The 15,311-nt window shown below is 46.0% G+C and overlaps 1 pseudogene; it reads right to left on the bottom strand.

Annotated features, from left to right (window-relative positions):
• Positions 1-14,409: 14,409 nt before the first annotated feature.
• LOC135268914 (U2 spliceosomal RNA) lies at positions 14,410-14,531 on the bottom strand (annotated as a pseudogene).
• Positions 14,532-15,311: the final 780 nt, after the last annotated feature.

The following is a 15,311-nucleotide window of genomic DNA, read 5'->3' as shown; positions in this document are numbered from 1 at the left end:
CCGAAATTAAGTGGGAAAGAGCTTGGCAAGGTCATTCCATTACTTGGCCATTTCCAAAACTGTTTAAGGAAAGTCTGATATGTTTTACTTCAATCACAGTGTGGAATTAACCTTTCTCTCCCCACACTATGCAGGAAGCTCAGAGAGGGTGGGGAGAAAGCCACTAGATTGAACTACTCCTTCCAAAGCTTCTTGAGTCTGGTTCGGCGAATGATTGGCAGCTCCTTGTGTCCTTTAGGGAGTATATTTTTTTAGTACCCCATGGAGGGCCAAAATGGGGGCAAAGGTATAATTTGCTAGGGTGGTATTCTCATTCCCTTCCAATAGATGCCGAGTGTTGTTTTAAAAAAACTAAATTAAAAAAATTGATTACACACCATACATGTTCATTGTCAAGAAAATGAGAAGAGACAGATGAGCAGAAAGAAGAAAATGACAACTGGTCTGGTGTCATTTGACAGTGATGATGCAGCCAAACAGTCATTGTACACTTACATATTTGAGCAGAGCTGGGGGAAGAATTAGGGAATAAGAGTGATCTTGCTTAAAATGGAAGGTACATTTGGAGGTTGAGAAGATATGAGCGCATTCTTAGGGCAGACATGAGGAACTAGGGGGGTGGGAGGCATTGTTCCCTGATTTGGATTGTTTTAAGCCTCTCAGATTGGTGATTTGGAGGATTCTGCCCTTTGCCCTATACCACTGTGCCTTGCAACTCTGAGGCGAGTCAGGAATTTGACTCTGCACCAGGAAAACATGAATTACTATAACTTTCTGTGGGCTGATTAGACTTTCAAAATATTCATATTTTTGGCAGCACAATTGAAGGGTCAGGGCTGCTGGCAGAACAGGATCATTTACTGCCTCGACTAGCCAAAGTCCCACTCGTGCCAGTGAACACGGGAAATGGGAGATGGGGAGGCTGACTTGATCCTCAGTTCTGCCTCTTATTTTGCACTCATTGCAAGGTGTACCTCTGTTATTTTTTGGTGCAATGGAAGACCCTGCTGAAGAGTTACCTTCACGCAGTTTCCAGACTGTTTCTCTTGATACCTCTCCATCCAGAGGACTGAATGCCATGTAATTCTCTTCCTGCTTTCCTTGCAGCCAGGGTGGCTGGGCTACCCGGGTGTAGCCTGTGAGAGTCTTGGTGCAGCCTCTGGGAAATCTTCCTTTTTCCTGCACAGAGAAGTGATTGATGCTATTAGGTTGGTGCAAAAGTAATTGCATTAAAATTAATGGCAAAAATCGCAATTACTTTTGCACCAACCTAGTATTTTCCTAAGGCCGGCTTATTCCTAACTTGAGCATGGATGAGATACCTGGCGCTGAAGCAGCCATCTTGTGTCCACAAGAGAAAGGCATAGAGAATAGCAGAGGTTGGTCCTGAAATCATTGAAATTAGTTTCAGCGACTGCCTTCCTTCAGACCTTCTGTTAGGTGAGAAAACACCCCATTTTCTATTTAAAGCAGCATGAATCAGGGTTTCTGTTATTTGCAACCAAATGGCGTCTTGGCAGATGCACCACCTGACCCGCTCAGCTTGGCACAGAGACAGATGCCCATCATGGTTTATAAAATTAGTTGTGGCAAAAATATACTTTACGTTTTGTTCCAAGTTTGGTGACTGTCTGGGTCTCAGCAGGGAACTGCTGATATACTCAAACAGCGGAATTAAAGAAAGTTTAATGAAGGCACCAGTGGCAAGGGTATTGGAAGATTTAGGGAAACTGCAAGAGATGGGTTAGTGCCCCAGGGCTACCAGCTGGGAGCTGTTCTCACCCCTAGGCTAACAGGGCAAGGAAAGGAGCCAAAAAAAGGAGTGAGAGAAGGCTGCCTGACAGGAGTGTGCCCTGGGGTGGAGGGATGCTGTCAGCTTGCAATGGAATAAACACTCTGGCCTCTCTCCTTTCACCCACCAGTCTCCCTCTTCTCCATGGGGAATACGTTCCAAGATCCCTAGTGCATGCCTAAAACCATAGACTAGTACTGAACCCTATATATATAGGCAAATACATATAATGCACAATTTCTTTTTCATTCTTCACAATTTCACTGGGCAAGATTTATTCTCACCATAGATCTTAGCAACCTCACCATACAATTTTTTTCTTTCCTTACTAAGTTGTGAACTTTCATCTTTTCACTTGAAGGAAGCCTGTTACAGTTTCTCTTTGGCATGCCTGAATTGCCAGCATCAGCACTCTTGTACTTTGGCGTCATCATTAACTGAAATAAGGGTTCCTTGAACACAAGCACTGGGATAGTGTGAAAGTCGATCTGATCACCGAGAGGGCGACTAAGTGACTAGAGGGTGGGGACTATAGACGGCGTGGATCCAGCCGACAAAGGAAGGCTTCGTGTCCCAGGTGGGCTGCAATGGGAGGGCACGAGGTTTCATCATACTACTCAGAATGGTGCACGATGGAAAATGTATGAATTTTTTATTTCTGGAATTTTTTCCTTTTGATGTTTTGGGACAGTGGTTGACTCTGGGTCACTAAAATCATGGATTAGAGGTGACCACTATACTAAGAAGAAACCAGACAGCTCCGTACAGGGTGGCCTCCCAGGACACAGAGCCGGGCAGAGGAAAATGGAAGGTGGATCTGGAGGGGCACACGGGAGTCTCCAGCTTGGTCACCCATTCATGAAGCGTCTGAGGCATTCCAGGGTGCTGTGCTCCACTGGTTCAGAACAGCTGCTCCGGCGCCAAAAGCTTCACCTTGAACTTGGAGTGCTCTTTGTATCTTCTCTCCAAGAAGTGGCCTCCACCCTCTGGCTAGGGCCCGACGGCCACACCTCCAGTCTGCCTGGCCTGCAGCTAGGGAGGCCTTTGCTGAAGCTGTTCATGGCCAGAGCCTCTACTGGGCTGGCTGCCTGGCACAATTCAGGATACTAATTGGGTACCCAGCAGCTGCGTGGAGAGCTCTGAAATCAGACTGGTTTTTAAAATTCTGATTCTATTTAAATATCTCTGGGGACTTAGATCAAGCTCATTAAACACAAATCCTTGATACAAAAAGATCAGAAAGGAAGGAGCAGTTCTGTCCCCTGTATGAGAGTCCCAGTCATCAGTGGGTCACCTCCCCGGCTCACCCCGGCCTGGCTGCACTACTTTTCTCTCTGTCTCACGGGCACTCATGTCATTGGACACTTATTCCTTGGAATTTTTGCCTCACTAGGGAACCTCTGTATCCTCACTTTACTGAGGAGGAAACTCAGGTGCAGAGAGGTTAAGTGTAGACTCCTAAGTGGCATCTTCAGAAAGAAAACCCAGGTCTCTGATGTCAAAGCTCGTCTTCTTACCCAGTGTGCACAGGAGACCCCAGAATGGCATGCCAGAAACCCCCCTCAATGGGGGTGTGAGCTTTGGGGCTTTTTCTGGCGTAAACCAAAGTTTACTTTGCACTCAAAAGACTCAACAAATATCAGAGTAACTGCGGTAGAGAATAGTCATTAAGAGTACTTGGGGTCAGGCAGACCAGGCTGAGTTCTTAATACCCTTCAAGCCTTGACATTCTCACCTCTAAAATGGAGCCATAACTCTCTTAGGATGGATTCCCTCAGAACCTGATCCTGGGACAAGGATTCCAGTGCAAGTAGTTTATTTGGAAGGTGACCCCAGGAAACACTAGAAGGAGTGTGGGGAAGTGAGCTGGGGAGGAGAAGGCAGCCAATATTTGCATATTATCAAGCAAATCACCACAATGGACTACTGGCACTTAATGCCCCTGGGGATGCTGGGCGCCCCTGAAGATCCCACAGCGAGTTATCCCAATCAAAGAGCAGAGGTGCTAGGGTATTGATCTTGCATCACCCATCAGCTGAGGGCTGCTCTGGGGTGATATTAATTCCAGGAGGACTACTGGCCTGCTAGGTGAGGCAGCAGAACCAGTGAGAAGAAAGCCTTCGGCAAAGCAATGCAGGTGTTGGCAGGTGAAGTCGGGCCAGAGTGCACCGTATTTAAGGAGCTGAGCACTGCCCGTGTCTGGGATGCCTACCCCATAGAGTTGCTGTGAGGGGGGCATAAAATAATGCCTGGCACCTCGTAAGTACTCAATACACTAGGCCCTTAGATTACTCGTATTATTATTGCCATTACCATTCCTGTGACTGCTACCAACTCAGGGCACACTGAGCAGCCATTTTGGTGCTCGCCATGTGTCTCCCGCTGATGATTTTTGACATCAGAGTCTTTTGCTTTAGCCAAACATTTTATTTCCCCTAGGGACCATCCACTGGGCAGAAAGCTCTGAGCTCCTGGCCATGGGATGAGAATTCTAGCCAGGTGTGTTTCCCAAGCACAGGAAAGAATTTGCCTGGTGGGAGGAAATTGGGCCTGGCCATGTCCATGGGCTGGGCTCTGTTTTCTCCAACTCTTTAGAGAGAAGAGAAAAGCACCATCCCCCTTCCTTCCACAGCCAGGGCAGCCTCCAGCTGGCAGCCGGTGCCCATGTGCACAGCCAGAACCTGCGTGCAGCTGCCCCCTCCTTAGGCTGCCTGCCCTCCTGTTGTTTCCCAGAGGGCCCCGAGAGAGCAAGGCCCTCTTTGGGAGCTGCGAGAGGGTGGGTTGCTTCCTCCAAGCCCTCCTCCCTTCCTGTGTACCTTCTGCTACTTCCTCTTCCCACCCCGTACCCGCCTCCCCCCACTGTTTTCCTATTTCTTTGTCATCCTTTCTCCTCTGGACTCCTTGGGGAGGGGTGGAATTTCGGTCAAGATTATTCCCACATCTCGCCTCAGAACCCCTGGCTGGGTTTGCAGTGTGTTGAGGGGGGCTTTTCCCTCCTCCTTCCTTTGGGTCTGTTCCCTCTGTGTTTGCTTTGATCTCCAACAGATGCCGACAAGTGGACAGGGCCCACCCACTGATCTCTTTCAGTGTGGCTGAAAAGAAGTGTTTTCATGTTCTTGGGGCTCGCTGCTCTTGCTGCCTGCAGAAGGGAATGATGCTGGCTGGTGATGGAGCCGCTGGAGCCCTGCAGATGGAAAGAGCTGGCAGTACTGGCTGGGTTGTTATGAAGGAGCTGATGGTTGGGGTGTGGGTTTGCTGTGGACCGAGGGTTGGAGACAGGCAGGGTGCTGGGGTGGGGTGGCAGCCAGTGAAATTGGACAGATCCCCAAGAAAACATAGCAGGCTCTCTCAGGAGGGATTTCCAGGAGCTGCTGTCTGGAAGCTTCCCAAGTACCTGCCATTCAGGAGGAAATGCAAATGAGGAAACAGGCCAGTGGAGCACTTGGGTTCAAGTTCTGAATATGTTACTACCTGACTGTGAGGTTCAAGTTCTGCATATGTTACTACCTGACTGTAAGGCCTGGAGTAAATAAGTGAATGAATGAATGAATCAATAAATAAAATACCCAGTTCTTCTGTGCCAGCACTTTCTGAGTCAGTCCTCAACTGGCTAAGTGGACACCCCTTCCACTTAGTTTGGGAGTTCATGATATCAGCACTTGCTGCATAAATAGGACCCCCCAAACTTAGTGGCTTGTAACCACCACCATTTATTTAGGTCATCCTGCTGTGAGTCAGCAGTTTGGGCTGGGTTCCGCTGGGTGGTTCTTCAGTGTTGACTGGGCTCACTCATGGATCTGTGGTTAATTGCCAGACTGACCCCACTGAGACAGTGTCTCTGTTCCATGAGGTTTTCATCTGGCAACAGGCTAGCCCAGGTAGTCTCTGGAGTTCAGGATAGAAGGACACAAAACCTTTTCAGGCCTAGACCTAGGCCTGTCATGGTGTCACTGCTGTATCATCCTGTAGGTCAGAGCAAGTTACAAGGTCAGCCCAGACTAAAGGAGTGGAGAAATAAATTTCACCTTTTGATAGGAAAAGCAGCAAAGTCACATTGCAAAGGCTGACTGCAGATACAGGGGTAGAATAGTTTTGGCCATTTTTGCAAATAATCTGCTACACTTATGAAATAATAGGTTCAAAATCCCCTGGAAGAGCAGAAAGTTTTTAGTGCAAAGAAAGATGCAAAGGGCAAAAATCAGGTTAATCCCACAATCCCAAGGAATGCATTGAGAATGTATTTGTCTGTGTAATCCAGTCATTTCCCAGGCTCATGTAATGGTGGTTTTTTTTTTGAGATGGAGTTTCGCTCTTGTTACCCAGGCTGTGTAATGGTGTTTTGAGTAGAATAAGAACCAGAATTTGAATGACCAGATGAACACAATTAGATGAGAATCCTTTTTCTGGTTGTCTATTTGCAGCCTCTGAGAAGTGAAGTCTCCTGACTCATCTGCATTTGAGTTTGGACACATGCTAATGGGACTAATGAATTTAGATAGCTTGGATGGTGGTCCAGTTTTGGGGACCCCATGATGGGGGATGACATCTTACATGGTAAACCAGATGTCTGACAGCATAAACAGCACAGGGAGAAGGAGCTCTGCGTACTGCATAAGTGATTCTAGAACCTGCCCTATCTCACAGTGGCATATGTGTTTTCTGGAAGAAAGGAGTCATAGCTGTCAGTTGAAGGGGAGACATCTCTAAACTCGAATGCTTCAGGGTCTTAAGCAACTTTGTTGTGTGACCCCTCTAAGTGAATGTGATGCAGAGAGTATGTCATTCATTTTTTTCCAGTTGACGATAGGACTTGCTGGCCACCAGTAGCTGGTGCCAGGAAAGATTTCGGGCTCTGGAGGATGGTGGATTTTCAGCTCCATCAGAGCCAGCAAGGAAACAGCACAGTTTCAGTGCAAAGAGCTGCAAAGTCCCAGCCTTCCTAGCCTCGTGGCACCTGGGTCTCTTTCACAGATACACACAAGTGCTCTTAGAGCCGGAACTGGCCTCCAGAAATGTTGACCAGTTGTCATCCTAACCAGCAATCTACCAGAGTGTTTATTTCTCTTCTGTTTTGCCAGCTCTGGACATTGTCACTAAAAAATAAAATAAATCCTGCATGGTTTTAAGAAGTTTCTTTATGCATGCATACATAGAAGCCGAAGGGTTTAAAAGCCATTCTGATTGGGCAACAATTTGGAAGATAAATGATGACAGCCACATTATGGGGCATGGCCAACCGACTGTCATCCTGCTTGGGAGGGTCGAGCAAGCTGCACACATTTTAATGTTCACTCAGGACAGCATTCCTCTCTTCCTCTTCAATTACCCAGCATGGTTACATGCTGCTTTTCACTCACCAAGGCCTGGAGGTTAATGACTCCACATGGCGCCTTTTACCAGCAGGAGGTGTGCCTTGGCAGTCCTCAGCCTTGCACGTGGCCTGCCCAGATGGGTGGCACATCCCACCCTTGCTGGCTGCTGGGTTTCAGTTTGTTTTTGTTTATGTTGGCTCAGTTTCAACAGAGCCTACAGATGTGGTCAAACTGGAAAGGGGGTGGGGGGCTAGAAGCAAAGAGGGGGAATAAAGGCGCCAATCATTTCTGATAGCATCTGATCTGACCAGAACTTTTGGAAGCGGGCAGTGAGAAAAGCCAGGCTTGGTCTGGGCCTCTGCTGCTTTCTATTTTCGGTCTTGTCTCCATCCCACACAGAGGGTGGGAAGCCCAGGCTCTGGGGCTCACCTTAAAGAGTCCCACAGAACTTGCTTGAAGCAGCTCTGATTTCCAGGTCACAGGCGAGAATTGCTTGGTTCATTGGCCTCTTTTCACAGGGCTCTGTGGGACTGGCTTAGCCCTGATGAGAGCTGGCAGACAGAGAGAGAGAGCAGGGTTGACAGAGAGCTGACTGCCCCTCCCTGCACAGACTTTTCACCTGGCAGGTAAAAAGCATCCCAATTAGCTGCCACAGCAAGGCTGAGCTTGGAGCTCACAGCCCATCTTGTCACCTGCCTTCCCTGGTGGCAGAAGCAGAAGCAAGACTGGGGGGCATGGCGGGTGGGTGGGGGGCTGCAGGCAGGGGGTGTGTGGGAGGACCCAGTTCCTGGAAGAGGCTGCACATTCTCTGGGGTTTCCACAAAGCCCTGGGGATCCCTGCCAGGACAAACCGTTGCCCCAGCAGGCTTGGGGAGGGGCAGTGAAAGAGTTAAGGCCCCCACTTCTTCACCCACCTCCCTGCTCCTCTACGACTGTTCCAGTGGGCTCCCCTTCCTTCTGGGGCTCCTGTGGCTTCCACAAGGAGCCAGGCAGGGCCCTGCCTCTGGCTACATCTGCCAAATGCAAATAGTTGCTAAAGTTATTTAGTGTGTCCTCATGGCTCCTTTTTGTCACTGGTGTTCCCTAGGCAACCGCTGCTGGAATGCAGTCAACTTCTAGAGGTTCTTCACAGGCAGGAATAGAAAATGGCTCTTGCTCACTTCTTGTCTGGGGGCCTCTCTGAGTGGGATACTTACATGGGGAACTAGAGTCCTTGTTTCCTTATTTGAAAAGAGGACATCAAGAGAAATCTGACCAAACTGCCCCACAGAAGTGGAGGAGGTGGAAACTCAGGGTCCCTTTGCTACTTTCTCTGGATGGAGGTAACCAGGGCTACAGAGAATGGCCTTCAACATGTTTATTTCCTTCTGCCAAGACCTTTCCACAGGCATGTCCTTCCCAGAGAGTAAGAGAGCTTTCTCTCTTCTTGCTGAAGATTATACAGATCAGTCAATTTTATCTTAAAGCTATACTTCTCATATAAGCAAACACTTCTTATAAAAAAATTAGAATACAGGTAAGTATAAAAAAGAAGGAAAAAACCCTATGCACATTTCCCATAATCCTGTCATCCAGAGATGATCACTATTAACATTTTGATTACATGCTCATATTGTATAAAAGTCTTACGCAAATTACCCCCCAACTCAATGGTTTCACAGTGGTTCTCAAACATTTTTGGTCTCAGGATTCTTTTACACTTATAAAGTCATTAAGGACCTCAAAGAGCTTTTGTTAGGTCAGCTATATCTATCAATATTTACTGTATAGGAAATTAAAGCTGAGACAATTTTAAAATCAAGAATGTATACACATCTATTAGCTATCAAAGCAATGATGTTATTACACATCATATAACCTCTGGGAAGTCCACTGTACACTCATGAGAGTGAACAAGGCAAATAGCATGTTAGTATTACCAAAAGAGTTTGGATTTTGCAGACCTTCTAATAGGGCCTTGGGGAGTGCCCAGGAGTTCCCAGACCCGGGACCACACTTTGAGAACTGCTGATTTTAAAAAATTTAGAATTTACTATTGCTTATGAGACCTCTGGTCAGCTGGAGGGTTCTTCAGATCTTGGCTGGGCTCACTGGTGTATCTATAATCAAATGTGGCAGGTGGGTGGCTCTGATGAACTTGATTGACTCCTTTATGTATTTGAGAGTTAGTTGGTTAGAGTCAGGTCTAAGATGGCCTCAGCTGAGATTGCTAAGCTGTCCTCCATGGGATCTCTCATCCTATCTAGTGGGCTAGCTTGGGTTTGTGCACATGGCAATGTCAAGATTCTGAGAGCTAGAACAAGAGCAAGAGCGAGAAGGCAGGGTGGGTGGGGAGGGGGAAGAGAGAGAGAGAGAGAGCAAGAGTGCTGAAGGCTTCTTGAGATCTAAGAACAGGAGCACTGTCAATTTCTCTATATTCTATTGATGAAAGTGACTCACATGGCAAGGAGGTGCAAAATAGACTCTACCTGTTATTGGGAATTTGGCAAAGTCACATTACAAAGGGCATGGATAAAGGGAGAGGAATAATTGTGGCTGTTTTTGCAATCTACCACATACTTTATATTAGCTTAATGGCTGCATTATTTTCCACTGAATGGTCATGCTATAATGTACTCAGTCCTAATTGCTGGACATCGAGGTTGATTTTAATTTTCTACTAATACGAATGAGGCTAGAATGAGCATTCTTGTGCATGGATTCCTAGAAGGGTAATTGTAGCAACAAAAAGTATGAGCTTTGTGAAGGTTCTCCTTCCATTCTGCCAAATCTTTCCCCAGAGAGCCCACACTAGTTTATGTTCTCACCAGCAAAGGAGGAGACTGCCTGTTGAGAGACTGATTTCTGCAAGGATGTGTGTGTGTGAGATCAATCACTTGTTAAAAACTGTTCTTTACACCAAGTGTAGACAAGACCTGTGGTCCTCAGTAATTAATTCTGCTCGGTGAAGAGCTACTCTCCAGCCTCCTTCACAGAAATGGCCACAGCTTGAAGAGGTTGCTGGGAAGGAGGCTTGTTCGTAGACTGCTGGTTCTGAGTCGGTCTGTGGGCACCACTTTCCTTTCTAGCCCTTCACTGGTCTTAAATAGTTATTTGTTAGAGATTCAAGATGCATCTCTTCCCAAGAGAACAAGAACTATCTTTTTTAAATCAAGAGTGCTGGAAATGGGGGACTTAGCTCAGGAATGGAGTCCTTAGCCCTTGGGGAAACAAGTTGACCTTGGTTGTGTGATGGTGAGGCTCTGTGTACAGGCCAGTTGACTGTGGGCAAAATCCACAAATCTGAGGTTATCCCTGTGTGCCTTACCCACTGATATGGTTTGGCTGTGTTCCCACCCAAATCTCATCTTGAATTGTGGCTCTCATAATCCCCACGTGTCATGGGAGGGACCTGGTGGGAAGTCATTGAATCACAGGGCAGGTCTTTCCCATGCTGTTCTTTTGTTAGTGAATAAGTCACATGAAATCTGATGGCTTTATAAGGGGGAGTTCCCCTACACAAGCTCTCTTGCCTGCCACCATGTGAGACGTGACTTTGCTACTTGTTTGCTTTCTGTGAGCCTCCCCAGCCATGTGGATCTGTGAGTCAATTAAACCTCTTTCCTTCATAAATTACCCAGTCTCAGGTATCTTGCCTGCCACCATGTAAGACATGACTTTACTATTTGTTTGCCATGACTGTGAGGCCTCCCCAGCCATGTGGATCTGTGAGTCAATTAAACCTCTTTCCCTTATAAATTACCCAGTCTCAGGTATCATCATTAACAGCATGAGAACAGACTGATACACCCACTCTTCCTACTGTTCCACTCTATGATTCCTAGTGTCCGCAAGTCTACAAACTGCTTAGTCCATATGACTCTGTGTGACGTTTTGCTTTATTTCTTACCCGTGTCCCACATGTTTTCTTGCCCCTGTGGTGCTGCAAGTCCCTGCTCACTAGTTTTCAGAAGAAACCCTGTTAAGTAGTTTTCACTTGGCGTCTCTGCTTCTTCTCTTCCCTCAGGCAGAATTCCTATTCCAACGCTTTTTTCCATTCTTCACCTAGCTAATTAATAAGCATCCTTCAAAACCCAGCCAGAGGAACTCCAAACGTTCACCTGTGAGGCTGTGTAGAGACTTCCAGTCCCTGAATTGAGTCATCTAGTCACAGCAGCTGTGGAGGAGACGTGGGAGCCCTGGTTCTTGCTTTACCCTAGCCGTGTGACATTTGGCAAGGCAAGTGACTTCTTTGCATTCCAGTTTTTCTCTTCTCTAAATTGAAATTGAAGTTAGATTCATATTTCATTTCCAGTTACTGCATTAATAGAAGTATGTGCCATTGTAATTGCTACAAATGCAAAACAAGTGTTATTTTTTTTTTAAGTGCTATCTTGTGTTCCCTTGAAAAGCAGAGGATAAGACAAGGGCTTGTATGCAGATAATGTATTTTGAAGAAGTGATTTTTGGGAAACGGTGTTGGGGGCTGGGGGAGAGAGCAACAGGGATTGCAGTCCAATTTAGGCACATTAATGAACGTGACAGCAGTGTGGGTGTGGGTCCCTCTGTGGAGCAGCGGAGAATGCACCTCAGCATGGTCTACTCAAGACACAGAAGACAGAAATATTTTTCCCCACGCTGGTTAAAGTCGCTCCTGCGGCTTGCACCCAGTGTTGCTGGGGTGGGGCAGCAAATGGCCAAGCAGGTCTCTAGGGCGCCTACACTGCAGCAGAGGAGCCCTAAAGAAAGCAAGAGACACCTCTTGTGGTTTAAGTAAAGGACCTTTGGGTTGCCACAGCTCTGGAGGGAACAAAAAGGTGAGCTGTAAGAGTGAGATGGTGCATAAAAGACATTCGTCATCTCGGAATCCTGAACTCCGGGCATCGTGCCTGGTGTGGAGTGGGCATCCACCCACATGGTAAATGTGAAATGGAGGGAAAAGTTCCTGTTGTATTTGTTCATGGCCCTCAGCCACTGGTCACGGTGGCAGATGTTTATCTTCTGCCTTTTCTTATTCTATGGTGCTCATGTCTCTTTGCGGACTGGAAAGAGAAGGTGCTCTGCTTATGGAATAAGGTTGGTTGACCTGATCTCAGTGAGGGGGTTGGGTTAGATGAGGGCTTTTTCAGTTGTATACTCCAGGCTCGTATGCAGAACACAAGAGAACACAAGATTTTCCACCTTGTGGAAAAACCTGCAGGGTTGGGTGGGGTGACCTGGGTGGATCAAGAAACATTTCTTCTTCCTTTCCCATCTTCCATCCTTCCTTTATTCCCTGTGCTCCATCTACTCTGAACCTAATACCTGAGAATCGTCTGAAATAGCAGCAACCAGCCTTTGTAAAGCATGGCATTTGGCAAAATGTATTCCATGGAATTCCAGTTCCGTTCTCCTCCCTCTCATCAACCAGAGCAGTTCCACTTTTGCCTCTTATATACTGAGATTGCATGTGTGTATCAGCTGGGATTTGGGTGCAAGCAACAGAAACCAACTTCTTCAACTAAAAAGAAAAGAAATCTATTGGAAGTGTTATGCAAACCAGAGGTCTATCACCAAAGAGGCTCAGGGAACAGGGAGTTGAGCAAAGTCCATAGGTCTATCTACTGGGGGACTTCTCAGGATCTTTAGTCTGCTGATACAAATGTCCAAGAGAGAAGTATCTTTTGCAAAGTTTTCCAAATTCATTACCTCAATTCCAAGATGTGCTGATTGTAAGATGTATCCAGAGTTGAATAATAGCCTTCCAGGGTTTGAACTAAAAAGGAACACTATCACATCAAGTGTGCAAACTGATTTTAAGAAGCAACCTGATTTCATAACTTTGTTTATTTGTTTTAAGGCAACATAGGCAGAATACTTACTATGTGCCAGACACTATTTTGAAAGCTTTTATATAAAATGACTCACTTAATCCTGTCTTTTGAGGTGAATGTGGGGCCAGGAAGGGCCTGAGAATGCACTTCTCAGATCTCTTACTGCAGGAGCATAATTGAACAAGGGTCCTGGTTGCTGCATTTTAAACCCACCTCCACACTGGGCAGGGGCCTTGCTTTCACAGGCTGCTCTCAGCCAATGACTGAGCACATCAGGGATACTGAGATAGGTCCCTTCCAGGGAGATGCAGGGCTCCATTGATGGTTGACTTTGACTCAAAAACTTCTCAAAACTTTGCCAAAACTTTCCTAGAACTGCATTGCAATTTAGGCTATTTCTACCCAACCTTTCTTCCTTCCCTTTGTTTTTTTTGTAGAAACTTGGTCTACATTGAGGTTTTACAACCTTTCCAGCCTCCTCCGGCTTCTCCCCACACTCTTTTCCCAAACAAATTTCTTGCACTTCTAATCTCATCTTGAACTAACACAGATCTTTTATTTCATTTCCAGTTTACAGATGGAAAGTTGAGGACAAGAATGGTTAAGTATCTTGCTCAAGATCAGATGGCTAGTAAGTGGCAGAGCTGATAATCAAACCACATTTCAGAGGACTTGTTCTTATTCACTTCATGACACAACCTTGCATTTACTAGTAATATGTGAAAAAGTACGAAAGTGTATCTTAGGATCTAGAAAATCAGAGATTTGATTACGGGACTCATTGTTTTTGAAACTTTTACTTTAGGCTCAGGTATACATGTGCAGGTTTGTTATAGAGGTAAAGTCGTGTCACAGGGGTTTGGGGTATAGATTATTTCATCACCCAGGTACTAACCAGGTACTAAATCTAGTATCCAATAGTTAACGTTTTCTGATCCTTTCCTTCCTCCTACCCTCTATCCTCAAGTAGGCCCCAGTGTCTGTTGTTCCCCCTTTGTCCCCCTTGATTCTCATCATTTTGTTCCCACTTGTAAGTGAGAACATGCAGTATTTGGTTTTCTGTTCCTGCATTAGTTTGCTAAGAATGGCCTCCAGCTCCATCCATATCTCTGCAAAGGACATGATCTCGTTCCTTTTTATGGTTGCACTGTATTCCATAGTGTATATGTACCACATTTTCTTTATCCAGTCTGTTCACTGATGGGCATTTAGGTTGGTTTTATGTCTTTGCTATTGTGAATAGTACTGTCATGAACATATGTGCGCACATATCTTTATGATAGAATGATTTATATTTATTTGGGTATATACTGAGCAATGGGATTGCTGGGTTGAATGGTAGTCCTGTTTTTAGGTCTTTGTGGAATTGCCACACTGCTTTCTACAATGACTGAACTAACTGACACTCCCACCAGCAGTGTATAAGCATTCCCTTTTCTCCACAACCTTGCCAGTATCTATTATTTTTGACTTTTTAATAGCAGCCATTCTGACTGGTGTGAGGTGGTATCATTATGGTTTTGATTTGCATTGTTCTAATGATCGGTGATATTGAGATTTTTCTCATATGCTTGTTGGCCGCATTGATAAGAACAGATATTACACTTGATCTTAGCCAAAAGGCTGCAAAGCAATGGGACTCATTTTTTTTTTTTTTTACAGAGCATCTATCAGTCTAGGATTCTGAGAGCTATGCCTTGGGAAATGCTGGCAGAGTCCTTTGAGATGTATATATCACTATGACCTAAAGGTGCCATGGCACCAGTGTGCCTACATAGCCCAGCGGACTGGAAGAGCAGAGACAAGGAATGAACCTGATGTGGTGAAGGAGCCCTCCAAGGCTCCCCTGCTGTTGCTGTTCATTGTGACCTGGGGGAAGTACAGAAGAGACCACTTTATACCCTTGAACTCTGCATGGCCCCTGAGCTTCACTCTGGTGTCTCCATGTCTCCCATATTCTGGTGAGGCAGCTACCATGGTGTGGTAGAAAGGCCATTGCCTGGGAATAGAAGACCATCAGTAAGCAGTGCTGGGGTCTTGGCAAATCTGTGTGCTTCTCTTGCTTCACTTTCCTCACTTCTATGAAGAGGATGGGATGAGACCAAGGGTTTGACACTAAGCTCTCTGAGGCCTTGGTGGAGCTCTGGAGATGACAGGGAGGCTATTGTTAGGGGTATGATTCGAGGGAGGAACTCCTGCCCACTCTTCCCCATTTCAACAGAGTATCTCTATTTTTTTAATCTATTTTAAATATTAGGGTTCTGTGAGTTTCAGTAAGCATTATTGGTTGCAAGCTATAGAAAGAGACTTCTCCAGCCAGAGAAAGGAAACTAATTAAAAGGACATTAGAGGTATAGAGAGTTATTCAAAGATTCAATAAGATGCTGGAGGACCAGGCTTTGGGTCAGAGGGAAC

Source organism: Aotus nancymaae, unplaced genomic scaffold (genome assembly GCF_030222135.1).
Source record: "Aotus nancymaae isolate 86718 unplaced genomic scaffold, 86718_ANA_hifiasm-v0.15.2.pri h1tg000046l, whole genome shotgun sequence".
Lineage (NCBI taxonomy): Eukaryota > Metazoa > Chordata > Mammalia > Primates > Aotidae > Aotus > Aotus nancymaae.
This window is presented reverse-complemented; position numbering and strand designations above follow the sequence as displayed.